This window comes from Cricetulus griseus, chromosome 2, assembly GCF_003668045.3.
Source record: "Cricetulus griseus strain 17A/GY chromosome 2, alternate assembly CriGri-PICRH-1.0, whole genome shotgun sequence".
In the NCBI taxonomy this organism is placed as follows: domain Eukaryota; kingdom Metazoa; phylum Chordata; class Mammalia; order Rodentia; family Cricetidae; genus Cricetulus; species Cricetulus griseus.
In genome coordinates, this window is record NC_048595.1 from 132,239,237 (window position 1) to 132,257,807 (window position 18,571).

Sequence of the window (18,571 nt, forward strand, 5' to 3'; positions counted from 1 at the left end):
TTAGCTGGGCGTTGGTGCCTCACACCTTTAATACCAGTCCTCGGGAGGCAGAGGCAGGCAGGTGTCTGTGAGTTTGAGGCAAGCCTGGACTACAGAGCCATTTCCAGGACAAAACAAATCCAAAAAGAATCATTCTGTTTAATGCCTGAATAATTATCATTAGTGTTTCAGACACTAGCCAAGTATTCTGTGATAGAAACCGAAATTTGATTCATATTTTATTTTTATTGTAGATATTCTCTAAATAAATTCTATCACTACTTTCTAACATAATATTTGTCAAACAAATCTAAGATTAATATTAATGCAATCTGTGCCCAAAGTGGCAAGTTCTGTATAACTGTGCCCTTTCTAAACTAAAAGTTAAGTAAATGGTATTTTAATGCAGAAGTTTGCCAAGATTTTTGGGTAAAGAATGACTTATTGTTAAAATAAACATCATAAAAGGAGACTTTTCTGGTGAACATCGCTAAGCATTAAATGGTGAAAGTAACTTTTAAAACTAAAAGGAAGCCACTTGAGATATTTGAATGCTATAGCTATAGTATTTGGTCCAAATCATGTGAATACTAATTTTTTAGCAAATCAAAACATAAAAGTAACAACCTCTATAAAATTCTTATAAGGCTGGGAATCTAAAGAGAATGATAGAGAAAGTCATGTCCTTGTCCTGCCTCTTCCCTACTTATCAAAAACTTGTCATCTTTCAACAAAGTACTTTTATCTGATATTATCTGAAATTATTATATCTTCCAAAATGATATTTATATAAACTGACAATACCCAAAACAACACTATCTTTTAAGTTTGAAAATTGGCCCAAGACAGAGTAGATAAATTAATTACTTGTGTAAGGATTAATGCATGAAAAGGGGCACAAAAATAAACAAGAACAAAGAAAATGAATAAAAAAAAGCAGATTGCCACTGGACAAGTTTTATTTCCTCTTTTGGTGGATGAAGCAAATGTCCACTACATTTCAGAGCATTTGCAATTCTAATTTATAACACACATTTAACCTGAAGGCTTTGCAAAAATATCTTTGAATCCTAAATATACATCAAGGCCACTGATTCAGAAGTGGCAAGCATTGGAAGAGAAAGAGCTTAGCATACCCTGTGGCTCATCATGTCATATGGCTGGTAGAACACAGAAGCTGTGAAGATAGGAACTGGATATACTACTCTGAGACTGTTCAGAGAAAAACACTGCAGCCTTGAGGCAAAGCACCATTTTATTAGAAGAAATTATCTTAATGCACTCATGCACTGCTTTAAGGAGGAAAAAAGTAAGAAGGCAACTTGCATTTGAAATATGGTTGCTCCCAGATATCACTAAAAGCACTACTAGTGAATGTAGACAGACATATAGATTACAGACAGGGACAAAGGCCAAGACAAAGATATATAACTGCTTTTGTAAATCTATGGTAGCCTACAAAAATTTTCTTATAAAGGTAATCTTGAGAAGGAATCCATCCAGACCTCCCAGAAATACTCAGAGAGTACTATGTTTCCTACTGTTACATGAAAGCAATTTTATAAGTACCAAAAAAAGCATCATGATCACTGCTCCTCTGCAAAGTTTAGAACATTTGTCAACAGGGAAACCTAACACAAAGCTTGTAGTCATAGTTCAAATCTTAGGCACCTCCAAATGACAGCTCTGATGGATATTAGAGCTGGACAGAAACAGAGATGAGCTAGAACCAACAACAGGGCAGTCACACAAGAGACAGAACATATTCAAGCTAAAAGGGAGACAGTCCTGTTAACATGTGAACTTATAAACACATTAAAGACATTTTTCATACCAGAATTACACTCTCACAAGGCATGTACATTTTGTTGTCTTCATCCTTTTAAAAAATACACTGCCCCTCTTTGGTAGTCTAGTGTTTCAAGAAGGGTTTTATCATTGATGAACAATAATTCTGTCCTTGCCAGAATGAATTAAGAGCAGGTATTGAGGCAAGCCCAACCAGTGAGTCATACCATAATTTTCCTGGAACATCCAGTATTTACACTGGTTTAGCTGGCTGTGAAGACCATATAGCTGCCTCTACCATGGCCTAGGGAGGTTTGAAGGATACAAAGTGGAACCATAATCCAGGTGATTATTGAATCCAGGCATCTCTGAGGATAATTGCCTGAAATGCCAAGTTAAGACAATACTTGTTTCTTGCTAATTCCCCTTCATGCTGTGGCATTAATTTCTGCCTAGTACAAATGGGTAGATGCCTATGAATGCATGTTAAACCTAGAAACAATGATGTCTTTGTGGACTATTTACTGACTAGTAAATTTGCTATAGAACAAAATGATCGAATAAGAATAAGCACTCAAAGAGGTTCTATTTTAAAATTTACAGATGTGACTTTAAAGTTAACAGCATTATAATTCATCATTACTTTAGATGCAAATATCTTTTGTTTGCTTAGAAATAATATTTACATTCATACATTTTGGTAATTTAAAATGAGAAAATAGAACTGTGAGATTTTATTTTTAAAAATCATGGTCTCCTTTAATGCAAGCTGATGTACAACTCTCAATATAACTGTCGCTGACAATGAATTACTGACCATCTTGCCTTTATAAGCAGTTACTGAGGGTACAAGAATGCACAATTACACCTGATCATTTTATTTTAAATGCAGAGAAATTTAACTTTACATCTAAATATCAAGATATGTAATGATAATAGTTAATTGTACTAACTAGAAATATGGTTTTCCATGAAAATGTAAGTGACACAGATTATTTGAGGGAATTGATCCTGAAAGTAAAGGAAAGTTTTTTGTCCTAAGAAAAGCTTAAGCAGTCACCTGTTTAAGTGTAAAGAGTAGTCTGGTGTATCATGAGGTCTCTGACCTCATGAACACTCCATTATTAGAAGTCAGTTAATTATATGCTATTTGTATCCAAGGGACAGGAAATCATAGAATAAATATTTTATTCATTTTAATTTAATTACCATCTAGAAGCTAGATTTTTAAGATCGGGCAGTACTTTTTAATCTTACATAACTGGTAAATATGCTGTTCATCTCTCTTACAATAGCTAAAGTGAGAGTGATAAACCCACTCCTATTCAAAACAATACTCAAAGCCTTAGCTTGCAAAAATTAAACAAGCAACAGATATAAAGGGGATACAAAAAGCAAAGGATATTTGTTTGCAGAAAATTTAATTCTATACATAAACCACCATAAAGACTCTACCAGGGAAATTCTACAGCTGATAAATACACTCAAGAAAATAGCAGAAAAAAAGGCACAAAAGTTGGTAGCCTACCTATGTAGAAATGACAAACATGCCAAGAGGAAATCAAGGAAATAATACAATTAAACAGTTTTTTTTAATCTTTAACAAATCTAAGGTAATACTTATACATTGAAAAATTTCAGAACCTGAAAAGATAAAAAGGAAATAGTAGATACCAGAAGATGGAAAGACCTGCCATTACCACTGGTTGGTAGTATTAAACTGTTGAAAATTGCCATAGTACCAAAAGCAATCCAAAGATTCATTCCTGTAAAAATTCCAATGATATTTCACAGAAATAAAAAAATAAAAGCAATCTTAAATTTAATATGGAAACACAAAGACTCTGGAAAGTCCAAACAACTATTAACAATAATAAACCTGTTGCAAGGGTTGTCCTTGCTGGTAATCCATGACTCTATGTCTAATATCCACATATGAGTGAATACATACCAAGTTTGCATTTTTATGATTGGGTTACCTCACTCAGAATGGTTTCTTCTAGTTCATTCCATTTTCCTGCAATTTTCAATATTCCATTTTTTTCTGCTAAGTAGTACTCTATTGTGTAAATATAAAACATTTTCTCAATCCATTCCTCAGCTAAGGGGCATCTAGGTTGCTTCCAGGTTCTGGCTATTACAAATGGTGCTGCTATGAACATCATTAAACCGATGTTCTTGTATGAATGTGCTTTTTTGGGTATATGCCTAAGAGTGGAATTGTTGGATCTTGTGGTAGACTGATTCCCATTTTCCTGAGAAGTCACCATACTGGTTTCTAAAGTGGCTGTACAAGTTGGCACTCCCACCAGCAGTGGAGGAGTGTTCCCCGTTCTCCACATCCTCTCCAAGACAAACTCATTGGTGATTTTATTTTAGCCATTCTAAGAGGAGTAAGATGGTATTTCAGAGTTGTTTTGATTTGCATTTCCCTGATGGCTAAGGATCTTGAACACTTTCTTATGTGTCTTTCAGCCATATTAGATTCCTCTATTGAGAATTGTCTATTTAGTTCTGTACCCCACTTTTTGATTTGATTGGTGTTTTGGAGACTAGCTTTTTGAGTTTTTGTATATTTTGGAGATCAGCCCTCTGTCAGATGTGGGGGTGGTGAATATATTTTCCCATTCTGTGGGCTGCCGTTTTGTCTCGCTGACAGTGTCCTTTGCCTTACAGAAGCGTCTCAGTTTCAGGAGGTCCCATTTATCAGTCGTTGATCTCAGTGTCTGTGATACTGGTGTAATGTTTAGGAATCGGTCTCCTGTACCAATTAATTCAAGGGTATTCCCCACTTTGTCTTCTTAAATGTTCAGTGTGGCTGGATTAATGTTGAGGTCTTTGATCCATTTGGACTTAAGTTTTGTGCATGGTGATAGACATGGATCTATCTGCAGCCTCCTACATGCTGGCATCCAGGTATGCCAGCACCATTTGTTGAAGATGCTTTTTTTTTTCCATTGTAGAGCTTTAGATGCTTTGTCAAGAATCAAGTGTTCATAGGTATGTGAGTAAATATCAGGCTTTTCAACTAGATTCCATTTGTCTACCTGTATGTTTTTGTGCCAATACCAAGCTGTTTTCAGGACTATAGCTCTGTAATAGAGCCTGAGATGAGGGATGGTGATGCCTCCAGAAGTTCCTTTATTGTACAGGGTAGTTTAGGCTATCCTAGGTCTTTTTGTTTTTCCATATAAAGTTGAGAATTGTTCTTTCAAGGTCTGTGTAGAATTGAGCTGCGATTTTGATGGGGATTGCATTTAATCTGTAGATTGTTTTTGGTAAGATTACCAATTTTGCTTTGTTGATCCTACCTATCCAAGAACATGGAAGATCCTTCCATTTTCTAGTATCTTCTTTAATTTCTTACTTTAGAGACTCAAAATCCTTACAGTACAGGTCTTTCACTTTTTGGTTAGTGTTACCCCAAGGTATTTTATGTTGTTTGTGGCAATTGAAAAGGGTGACGTTTCTCTGATTTCTTTCTCCACACATATATCAACTGTATATAGTAGGGCTACATATTTTTTAGTTAATCTTGTATCCTGACATGTTGCTGAAGGTGTTTATCAGATGTAGGAGTTCCCTGTAGAGTTTTACAGGTCACTCATGTAGACTATCATATCATCTGCAAATAGTGAAAGTTTGACTTCTTCCTTTCCAATTTGTATCCCCTTGATCTCTTTTTGTTGTCTTATTGCTCTAGTTAGAACTTAAAGGACAATATTTGAGAGGTATGGAGAGAGTGGATAGCCTTGTCTTCTCCCAATTTTAGAGGAATTGCAGTAAGTTACTCTCCATTTAATTTGATGTTGGCTGTTGGCTTGCTGTATATTGCTTTTATTATGTTAAGGTATGTTCCTGTTATCCCTGATCTCTCCAAGACCTTTAACATAAAGGGGTGTTGGATTTTGTCAAAGGCTTTTTGGACATCTAGTGAGATGATCATGTGGTTGTTTTCCTCAGTCTGTTTATATGGTGGATTACATTGACACATTTTCATATGTTGAACCATCCTTGCATCCCTGGGATGAAGCCTACTTGATCATAGAGGGTGATTTCTTTGATTTGTTCCTCAATTCAATTTGCCAGTATTTTGTTGAGAATTTTTGCATCAACGTTCATGCATTGGTCTGTAGTTCTCTTTCTTAGTTGTGTCTTTGTGTGGCTTGGGTATCAAGGTTATTGTGGCCTCATAGAAAGAGTTTGGTAATGACCCTTCTGCTTCTATTGTGTGGAATACATTGAGGAGACTTGTTTTTAGCTGTTCATTGAATTTCTGGTAGAATTCTGAACTGAAGCCATCTAGCCTGGGGCTTTTTTTTTTGGTTGGGAGACTTTTGATGAATGCTTCTATTTCATTAGGGGTTATAGGTCTATTTAAGTTGTTTATCTGTTCTTGATTTAATTTTGGTAAGTGAAATCTATCCAGAAAATTGTCCATTTCCTTTAGATTTTCTAATTTTGAGGAACACAGGTTTTCAAAGTATGACCTGATGATTCTCTGGATTTCCTCTGTGTTTGTTGTTATGTTCCCCTCTTCATTCCTGATTTTATTAATTTGCATGTTCACTCTCTGCTGTTTTGTAGGTTTGGATAAAGGTTTGTCTATCTTGTTGATTTTCTTGAAGAACCGGCACTTTGTTATATTAATTCCTTGTATTGTTCTCCTACTTTCTACTTCATTGATTTCTTTTTGTCATTTGCTCCTCTGGGGTGTATTGGCTTCTTTGTGTTCTAGAACTTTCAGTTGTACTATTAGTACTCTAGTGTGATTATTCTCCTTTTTCTTTATGTAGGCACTTAATGCTATGAACTTACCTCTTAGCACTGCTTTCAAAGTGTCCCCTAAGTTTTGGTATGGTGTGTCTGCATTCTCACTGAATTCTAGTATATCTTTAATTTCTTTTTTATTTCTTCCTTGACCCAGGAATTGTGCAACTGGGCATTACTTAATTACTTAATTTCCATGAGTTTGTAGGTTTTCTGCAATTCGTGTTGTTTAATTCTAACTTAAAAACATGGTGGTCTAATAAGAAACAGGGTGGGTTTTTTTTTTTAACTTTTGAGGTTTGCTATGTTGCAAAGAATATGGTCGATTTTAGAGAAAGTTTCATGTGGCACTGAGAAGAAGGTATATTGTTTTGTATTTGGACAGAATGTTCTATAGATGTCTGTGAGGACCAATTGGGCCATAACTTCTATTATTTCCTTTCTTTCTTTGTTCAGTTTCTGCCTGTTGTTCCTGTCCAGTGGTGAGAGTGGGGTGTTGAAATCTCTCACAATAAGTGTGTGAGGTTTTATGTGTGATTTGAGTTTTAGTAATGTTTCTTTTAGGAAAGTGGATGCCTTTGTATTTGGGGTATAAATGTTCAGAATTGTGACTTCATCGTGAAGGATTTCTCTTTGATGAGTAAAAAGTGACCTCCTTCATCTCTTTTGATTGATTTTAGCTTAAGTCCAATTTGTTGGATATTAGGTTTGCTATCCCTGCTGCTTGTTTCTTGTATCCATTTGATTGGAAAATCATTTCCCAGCCTTTAATTCTTAGTACTTCTTGTATGCAGTAAAAGGATGCATTCTGTCTTTTCATTCATTCTACTAACCTGTGTCTTTTTATAGGAGAGTTAAGACCATTAATATTGAAGGATATTAATGACCATTGATTGTTCATTCTAATTTGTTTTTTATTTGGTGGTGGTGTTAAAATTATGTGTGGGTTTCAATCCCTTTTTTTCTTTGGCTGTTGGTAAAGTGGGAATATCTATTGTCTATACTTTTCTGTTTGTAGTTAAATTCCTTGGGTTGCAGTTTTCCTTCCAGAACTTTCTGTATGGCTGGATTGATGGATATGTATTGTTTGAATCTGGTTTTGTCACGGAATATCTTGTTTTTTCCATTTATATTGACTGAAAGCTTTGCTGGGTATAGTAGTCTGGGCTGGCATCGGTGGTCCCTTAGTGCAGGCAGAATATCTATTCAGGACCTTCTGCCTTTCAGTATTTCCATGGAAAAGTCAGGTGTAATTCTGATAGGTTTGTCTTTATATGTTACTTAACCTTTTTACTTTGCTGCTTTTAATATTTTGTCTTTATTCTGTATGTTTGGGGTTTTGATTATTATGTGGCAAGGAGACCTTTTTTGTCCAGTCTATTTGGTGTTCTGTAGGCTTTGTGTACTTCATTGGTATTTTTTTCTTTAGGTTGGGAAACTTTTCTTCTATGACTTTGTTGAATATGTTTTCTGCAACTTTGATTTGGATTTCTTCACCTTCTTCTATACCTATTATTCTTAGGTTTGGTCTCTTCACGGTGTCCCATATTTCCTGGATATTTTGTGTTAGGCATTTGTTGGACTTAAGATTTTCTTTTGTTGATGAGTCTATTTCCCCTAGTGTATCTGAGATTCTCTCTTCCATCTCTTGTATTCTGTTGGTTATGCTTGCATCTGTAGTTCCTGATCATTTACCTAGCTTTTCTATTTCCAGCATTCCCTCAGATTGTGCTTTCTTCATTGTCTCTGTTTCAGTTTTCAGCTCTTGAACTGTTCCTTAAAAGATTTGTTGATATCTTGTATTTTTTGGTTTGTTTTTTCTTCCATTTCTTTAAGGTATTTTCTCATATCCTCTTTGAGGGCCTCTATCATTTTCATGAATGTTTTTAAGGTCATTCTCTTTGGTTCATCTGCATTGTGATGTTGAAGTCTTGCTGGTGTAGAGTCCCTAGTCTCTAGTGGTGGGTGGTGTCCTATTGATTTTTCTGTCGTTTAATGTGCTTTTTTATTGCCTTCTTCCCATCCTTTCTTCCAGTGTGTGTAGCAGGAGTCTCTTTCTCTCCTGGTGGGTACAGGACCAGGGTTCCCTTCTGGTAGATGCAAACAGTTCCAATACTCTGATGTCTATCCTCTTCTCTTGGATTGAGGTGGGACTGTTACCAGGGCTTTGGAAGTCTCTGGGTGTCTTGGCTTCTGCTGAGTTTAGATCCAGTGAGTGGACCCCCAGCATTAGGTGCCCCCTAGTGTAGCTGCAGATAACTTCACCTTTCTTAACTCAATAATGCTTCATTGTGCTGAATATGACCTAAATATATCAAATAATCTATTTCTTGGCTTTTATGAATAGAACATCAAAGAACATGGATGAGCTAGTATCTCTATAATGGAACATAGGGACCTTTGTTTATATGCCTATATGCAGTATAACTGGATCATATGAAAGATATGTTTTTTAGCTTTTTGAGAAGTTCCACATTGATTTCAGTATTGATGACCACTTTGCAATTTCATTAACAGTGACTACGTATTCCTCTTTCCTCTTTCCTCATAACTATAGCAGCATTTGTGGTCATTTGGTCTTTGAATCTTAGCCATTAACACAATAATCTCAAAATAGTTGTAATTTGTATTTGCTGATGGCTAAGGATGTTGAATATCTTTAAGAATGTTTCTCAGTCATTTGTATTTCTTCTTTTGAAAACTCTCTATTTAATTTTATGCACCAATTTTTTACTGAGCTGTTTATTTCTAAGGCTTACTTTCTTGTGTTCTTTATATGCTATAGACACTAACCCTCTAGTGGAGAGCTGATAAAGATATTTTCTGCAGGATATTTCTATACACATTATTTCGACATTGAATTAGGAAGCAGTTCCTAGGGGTTATTTAATGTTACTAGTAAGAGTTATTTCCATAGAATATTTTGAAATTTTAACTACTCATCAGACATTTCTATTGCTAGTTACCACTCCTGCAGAACTTTCTTTCATGATTTCATAATAAATGTTTCAAATGATAGAAGAGGAAAAGAATATATGCTCCATAGTATCAGAATGAAAGTGGCTGTCTCCATGATGTTGTCAATCCTGAAGTCCCAATCCTACAGAGACTGAGGCAGGAGGATCAGAGTGTCAAATTAGCCTGAGCACACACAATGGAGCTCTTTTTTAAAAACTAAGGCAGGAGGGAGAGAACAGAGGAGGAGGGAAAGAAAGATTTTTGACAGATAATAATATTGTGCCACAAAAGAACAATGTAAAACACTAAATTATACCCAATTAATAATGAATATTTATATGATAAGGTAATAAAGATGTTCAGATCCAGAATTTTATCGTTTAGTGACAATTTTACCATAATTCCATAAATAAATACTGACACAGGAATATGTAACACTGAAAATAAAAATAGCAGGTTCATGTCAGCATCTGTAAGGGCATTTTCAGATGTCACATCAAAAACATGTTTGTATTTTAGTGGCCAAAGGAAGAAAAAGGAAATAAAATCATGTTTTTTTAAGTTTCAGAGTTTAAAATACATGCAAGATTCATAATGGAATAAAATTATCAAATATATGTGTATAAGCCATTGAGAAAACTCAATTTTATCTTTGGAAATAGCAACTTTCCAGGATCATGTAAATAATGGATTAAACTCACAAAGCACAGATAAGGGCATTTTTAAATTTAGTATTTCTAGGAAATACTGAAGAAAACACTGTCCTTCCTCAGCAGGTGGCAGGTAAGTTCATTTACCCCTGTGTTTTCAAATCCTGTCCTGGTAGGAGATTGGAGTGTGTTCATGGGCATCCACATCCCTGTGTATCTGTCCAGGAAAATGTAGTATGGTTGAGGTTTAAAACCAGAACAGAAAGACATACAAAGGCATGCCTGTGATCTCAGTGTTCAAGAGAGATAGTCCAGACTATAAATAATCTGCCAGCCAGCCTGGACTATATAGCATGCATGATCTTGTCTCAATAACAACAACAACAGTTATAAATAGTAATAATAATAATAATAATAATAATTTTGAAGTTCCTGCAAATGAAGCTTGCTAGCCAACAATGTTAAGATACACCAGGAACATGCAAAAATGCATATTCTAAAAAAAAACCCTGAGCAATTAAAATGCCTGTCACATTAATGTCTCTATTCTTAGCGATCGCTGACTTTTGTGCCTGTGTACTACATGAAACGATTGCTAAACATTTTGGCTTTGGGTGCCTCAGCACATTCAAATGTCACTGATATTGACCAGCCTGAAGTTTTTCTCTTATTTTTTTTTACTCTGTATCTTTTCAGTTATCAAAACATTTTTCATTTTAGTAAAATAATGAAATAAGATGGAATCATATGAATTGTACATTTGCAATGATACATTATATTCTTTTCATTAAAATCCATTGGACAGTAAGAAGCACCTGGCTTGGGTTCTTTTTGCTGAGTCTCTCTTCTTTTACAGTGGTGGAGAATGAACTCAAATTATATAAGTACTCTACCACTAGGCTATACCTAGCCTGTAAGTTGGGTTGTTTTATCAGTTTTCTCAGTTAAGATCTGCAAACTATGTAATGTTACTTTTCTAGCCTAGATGGTTATTCCAGAACATTTACTTTCCAAATGTGGCCAAACAAATAAATCCCCACTTTCATTTTGTTTTTACTGTCTTTTGGAAAGCAATCAACTAATATTCAACTAATATTCAGAGGATATAGTATGAGCTATTAAACATGATTTTAATGGATAATATTTGTAATACACCTCATCAGTTTTAAGTTACACTCCATATCTTTTTCAACTACTAAATCTTTGAAATCAAAATGCAAAGTCTGTAGTAATGAATAATTTGTTGCTACATAATATTTGATTTTAAGATACATTTCATTGCCATAAAGGCAATTAGTGTAGTATATCAGACACAACAGGTGTTCAAATAAAAATAATAATTAACACAAATCAATGATAATATTCTGATAAATACTTCTGGAGGTTGTCTTTGACAAAATAGTTAACCCTCTCATAGCTTTCAATTTTTAGTTACAGACAATGGACTCCCTCTGTAAATGAGTTGATTGCACAGTATTAGGGAGCTCCAGGAATGTCATGAAATTTGATTTCAATAGAACACAGTAAATAAGTAAAACCAACAGTGGAAAAGGCCACTCAAAGTAGTGAGTAAAAGAAACCTCATTGCTGTCAATTACTCTTCTCACACTGTTGTGTGAAAGCTAATCCTAGGACCAGGACCAACATGCTCCTATCTGGACTTGAAAGAAAAAGAAAAAGAAAGAGAAAAAGAAAAAGAAAAAGAAAAAGAAAAAGAAAAAGAACTGTCCTACAGTTCTCAAGATCTCAACCCATCACTGACAATCAGATCTTCATTCAATAGAATGAATGAAAATGAAGTTGGATATTTGTTAAATTCTACAAGTTTTTATTATTGCTGATTTCATGGTGAGAATATACTTTCAGACACTGTTTACCTAATGTTATTAAGCCCATGCAAGTGCTTATGTTACTTAACAGCATTTCATATCCAATTTGGGTTTCATTCGCCTTTGTTGTGTTTAAACATTGTGGATTTTCAGAATTCTCAATAGGAAATTCATTACAATGACAGATCTCTACTAATCCTTTCTAATGATATAAATTTGTAATGAAAAAGTAAAATAGCAATATGTTTGCATAGAGGACTTTGGAAACAAAAGCACCTATGAGGGAGTCTTAAGATTTGATCAGCAAGGAGCTCGTGAAGGGACTTTTCCTGTGGAACAATGTTCACAAAATCTCAAAGACACAGAATATCCCAGAAGAGCTCAGGTGGAAAGCCAGTGAGGATGATGTACCAAAAACCAGAGACATTGAACCAGACCAATGACTTATTGCATGAAATTTCCATTCAAGCTGATGGTACAAAGTGGGTATATAATATGAAATAACAAAGTCTCAATTGCTGTCAGGAGGGCTAAAGAGGTGATGGAGAGTCAAGAAATAAGAAGAAACAGAGATTTTCTGGTGTGGTTTGGCCTGGTTTTGTTTATTGGGAGTTTTTTTGTTCTTGATTTTATTTGTTTGCTTGCTTACTTTGTTTTCTTTTATGGGGAAATGCAACAGGGGTAGGGGAATATGGGGAGACGGGGAAATGAACAGAATTTGGGAGTATGATGTAAAACCTAGAAAGATTCAATGAAGAGGCTAAAAAAGGATTTGATCGGTAAAACTAATTCCTTGAAAAAAATCATACTAAGGGCTAAAAGAACCTATATTAAATGACCAGCAAGGGGTTCAATTATTTTCTTTGCAAAGTAATAAATCATAATTTTCTCTAAACAAAAGACCTGCCCATGATCACTGCCATTCATCAACAATTTTAAAAGCCCTACAAATCTTAGGTACAATTTTGTCTACTGAAAAAGACAAATGAATGAGTCAAATCCAGAAAAAAATGTGAAGCCTACTGGGAAAATTGCCCATAAGGTAACAAATTTTTAATAGTCTTATGGCTTCTGAAGTAGAACACATTTTGTAAAATTTCACTCAATGGGCCAAATTTGAACCAACACCTATCTCAAATAACTTTCAAGGTAAAAATGGTTTTTGCATTAAAATAAGAAAATGAATATGCAATAAGCAAATGATATTCCATGAGCATTTTAAACAAGTGCAGTTTCAATTACTATCTTAGAAGTTTACAAACTTCTAACATAGTAAATAAAGTGATCTACATGAAGAGACAGTAGCATATCCTAAATTCGTCTTAAAAACTCTTAATAATGAGTGATTTTGCGTATGAATATTTGGGACCTTCAGGAAGGAAGAATGACAAGCAGAGGATCAGCTAGACAATTACACACATACTGACAATGAATGTCAACTTTGACTGACACAGGGGTAGACATGAGAAGACCGAATTACACTGAAATGTGAACTTCTAAAATTTTACCAATGAATGGGAAACAGGTTATTTTCTAAGCAGATGACTACAAGAAACATTTTCAAATCTGGTACCACAGATAAGAACAAGAGATAAAGAAAACAGAGTGCAAAGAATTTAAAGTGGCAAAATACTGGCATAAAATAGAAGATAAAAATTTGAAATTGACAGGAGAGAAAATCTCCCCATGCACACACAAATACCAATGGGACTCACAGCTGCTCTCATGCCAGAAATGACAGTGGAAGACAGAAGATAGTGGTGTGATATTCTTACCATGTACAAGCATCATGATCAAATGCACCTCATAAAAGCAAACAAGAGATTTTTTTAAAAAGTAACCAGAAGATAAACAGATGAATCTGTTTTTCTTCTAAACCCTCTAAAAGGAATGTCCACTTGGGTTGAAGCAAGTGGCCTCAGGTGGTTTAGTAATTTGGAACTACTTAAATCATCCCCCACCATATACCACTAAAGGCAAGAATATAGTTGTGAAAAAAAGGACAGATTAATATTTGTCTTCTGTTATCTAATTTAATGAGTTAGTGAATAAAGTAGTATGTACAAATATTTCCTCTCTAACAAATGAAAATGTAATGAAATATGCCAATAGCTACATAGGAAAGAGGAGCAAACAGATTACAAAAAAAGACACTAAATGATAACTCAGAACCACAGGGATAAATTAAGAGAACTAGAAAAGTATTATCAAAATCACATAATGCAATAAGCACTATAAAAATGTATTTGACTTTTTTTGCATATATTTTGAAATATGCCTGCCTCTAACTAATGAGTGTGGGGGTTAAAGATATGTGCTGCCATTATAAGGTCTGTTATATTTCTTTAGAAATTATAACAACAATAACAATAATGAAATTATTATTTTGCTTACTACATGTATATACAATATAAATAAAAGTAATCACATACAAAGAAAGTTTAAAAAGAGCCATAGAGTAACATTTTAGATGTATCTAGAATTAGGAACAATTGAAGTACATTAAGCTAAATTGAGATACATATTACAAAACTTTAGGACAACCATTTTAAAAACACAGCTCACAGTGATCAAAAAATTATAATGTTATGTTAGAAATAACTTAATGGAAACTGACCAGTAAAGAAAGAATGGAGTGAAAGAGATTAAAAATCCCAGTAGCAAGCATAGGCTATTCTACTTCAATGTGTTGATCAAGAGGGTCCAAGAGACACTGCCTAAACAATAAAGATGCCTGCTGTTTGTCTTGGCTTACTTTACAGAACCTGAGGGCAAGAGACCAGTACTGAAGATACTACACACTTCAGTTATAGGACCTGGAAAAATCAAGCTCCTGCTTACCTAGAAACCTTTTCCATGACAGCTAGATGTTTATAGTGTCTGGAGGTGCTATTTGGACCAGGAGCAGAGAAGTACTATCACCACTGCAAGACAGCTATAAATTATGTGAACTGCACCACTGGCTTTTCAAGACATGCCTAAGAATGTAGTTGGGAAATTAACCTGTTAGGGAATGAAAAACAGCTGTCTAATTAGACTGAAGGCCTGTTGAACAACAAGGACCTCCTATCTGGTACTGCAAAACCTAGCCAAGAATCTGGGGCTGGCGATTTTATACACATTAAAGAAAATCTTACTACTACCATTATGCCAAATTAATACACTGCCCAAATACTGTCTAAATCAGTGGTTCTCAAGAGTCAGGGGTGGTATTTACATTATGATTCATACACTAGCAAAATTACAGGAATGAAGTAGCAATGAAATAATTTAATGGTTGGAGTCATCACAACATGAGGAACTGTATTAAAGGGTCCCTGCATTAGGTGGGTTGAAAACCACTGCTGTAAATCCATATTCTTATACTCATAGATTATCGCACCTCTCATCCCTAATCAAAGGAGCTTCTTTTGTAGCAGATAGAGGTTATTACAGAGAATCATGACTCTGTAGGGAATAGGGGACCAGAGATTCTGTAGCCTTAAATGGGTCACCCATATCATACTTCATCCCCTCAAGGTATAGGTAACATCACTGAAAGGGAAGTAGAAAGTATATGAAAGCCAGAGACTGGAATGAATGATGAAAAACAGCACCTTCTGAACATGACAGGCCATTCCATCAAGAACTCAAAGAATCTGTGATTTTCCTCACAGTACCTGCAAAAGATCAAGACAGTCAGCGTGGGGAAGAGGAGACCCACCCTTAGTAGAGGTGCTTTCAGTTATGAATAGCTGTTGAAAGAGAGAGAGTCAGTTTTCTTGAGCAGTGTACACCCTGACAAGTTGTCTATGCTCCACTGGAAGGCATAAATATCTAAACATAGGGCAGAATTAAGTTACTCATTGGATTAAGCAACATACAAAGAAGACATGAAATTTGAAAGAGGATATGGCCACAGAAGGCAGCAGAGGAGTTAGAAAAGGCAGTAAGGGGTGGACGTGGGTATTATCAATATAAATTGTATATATGAATAAAATTCTAAAAAAATCTAAACAATCAGAGGTTCCAGACTAATGATTCCTTGGGGTGTGAGTATGGATCCTTGGAACCAAGATCTTTGATCAGCTGATGACTCACTGATGTGTAAAATACCTATGCCAGAACTTTCATGTATTTCCAAGACTAGAACTGCAGCTATTCTTGAGACAAACCTTCAAAACATATATCTGATGCTTGAAACACTTGTGGCCTTAGGAGACTAGATATTATTTCAGTTTTTTGCCATTATTACTTCCATATATTTTGTCTTTTAGAAGTAAACTGATAGTTACAGATTTTTTCAGTGTCTCAAGTTATATTTATGTCAAGTAGTACTGGAGAAAAAAATGAAGATTACCTACCAATAGAAGCAAGATAGTAACCATTGTCAAGTTAATTTATTATCCTTATATATGCATATCATATATGTTGGAACAGCTTGGTTAGTAGGATAAGCTAGTTATGAGTCACATTTTGAAAAATAATAACAGCACAAAATTACAAGCAACCCTAGGGTTCATAGTAATCAGAACCCTTCATGTATGAAGCCACAATGCAGGAAGCTATGGGGAGCTGAAAAGAAACAGCCAAAGATAAGTCGTAAATTGATTAAGCTTTTGAAAAATTAACTGAATCTCTGAAACTTTATCTAATAAACATCTTTAAAGTAAGAACAAAACACAATTTGTATGCTTTGGAAATCATTTATTTCTAATTTTAAAGTCAGAAAAAGGAAGTTTAATTTCAGCTATAAGTTTGTTTTCTGATAGTAATCCAGTATAAGTTGTAAGTCAAGAAGTAACACATGTGATGCTTTTATTTGATATATTGTTCATTACTGTAAACAGATGGGATTACTTTGATGGAATATATTCCTAACCTAGATCAGTTTATTTAAAGAACCATAGTATGTTTGTACTGAAAGGGATTTACGGGAAGATTTGTCATTCTTATCTAAGGGAGATAAATTTTTCTAAACCCATGTAAATCATGCCCTAACTTTATATATATATATATATATATATATATATACATATATATATATATATATACACTTAGTAATGTTATTTTTACTTTTTCAATAACAAAGTGTCTAATACAGTATATAGTTTAACTACTTTTCAAGACACCCAAGTCTTTGAAAAGTGCTTTGTCTAGTGCATTGTAGTTCTTTAATATGAAATTAAAATATTTTAGAACCATGTTTTAATTTGAGAAACATTGTTAATAATAACTAAATGTTGTAAAGTCATAGAACATAGTGTCCTCCACATTCCAGAATATTTTGTTCACATCATTTCAAACAGCTTAAGCTTGGTTTCTTTTCATCTTTTGATCATATAAGTTGTTACTAGAATAATAGACTGGGATATTACTTTGCGACAGCCTAGCCATTGAGAGTAAGCTTATGAGCAATATTTGATACATAGGATATAAAGAAGGAAATCTAATATGATAAATCCAAAGTATTCACATTTATCAAGTATTTCTCTATAATAATTATACCAAATTTAGGAAAGTTAAACTGACAATTTTATAATTTAGTTTGCTACTTGTTTTCCACATATTTGAATAAAAACTTTGTTTTCATACATTGTTAGTAAAGTGCTTCATGCACAACAATTCAATATTATTAATCTCTTCCCTGGCTGGTGGTCTAGTATCTAGGACTATGTAATCATTCAATATTAATATTAATAATTTTTTCAGGATTTAAATTTTTTTAATTAGAAAGATTATTTTACATGCCAATCCCAGGTCCCCCTCCACACCCTCCTTGACACCCCAACCCCAACTGACACCCTACCTATCCCATATCATTTCTGCTCCCCAGGGAGGGTGAGGCCTTCCTTATAGGGTCTCCAAAGTCTGTCATATCCTTTGGGCTAGGGCCTAGGCCAACCCCCTTGTGTCTAATTTTTATAGTTTTAATAATGCTGATATTATTAATATTAATGCATTATTTGATGTTGTTAATATTAATGTTATTGTTTCTAATTTTAATATTGTTAATAATAATTTTCACAAGCAAGACATATTTAATATGCATGCAGCACAGTTTAAACCATATGTTTTAGGAAATTATATTGTAAATATGAACACTAAAAAGAAATTTATCAAATTCTAATGGTTTTATAGTGCTTTTGTGCTTTGAAGCCTCAGATTTTCTCTCATGATAGTTTTTTTCTTATAGTACAGCATCAGAAATATTCTGTATTTTGCTATGCTGAAATTCACTTTCCTGTTAACTAGTGACTCCTTCCAAGGATTTGTTAGCCATTTTCTAAGATTTATAACATAATCAAACTTGTGGGAGCTTTCTATCAGTCTAATTTGAAATTAACCTCACAGCCAATGTAGCTCTGGGGGCTTTGGGGTAGTGGTTTTTCTTGAAAGGGTTTTCCTAATATAGTGAGCTGGGTGTTATTCCACCATAGTTTGAGGGGAGAGTAATATGAGGCCTCACTGCTCATTCTGATGCTAGAGTCTATCTCTGGTAGGACAAAAATGTTCCTTCCTCAAAACAGAAAATCTCAGGCACACTTCCATATGTCTTCCTCCATTGTCCTCCCTCATCTACTTGGCTCGAACAGGTTATGAGAGGACTCAGTACTA

At 34.5% G+C, this 18,571-nt stretch overlaps 1 protein-coding gene across 1 annotated transcript in view; it reads right to left on the bottom strand.

Moving 5' to 3' along the window:
• The window catches only part of Cnbd1 (cyclic nucleotide binding domain containing 1), a 358,967-nt gene that overhangs the window by 96,177 nt on the left and 244,219 nt on the right, over nucleotides 1-18,571 (bottom strand). The window lies entirely within an intron of this gene.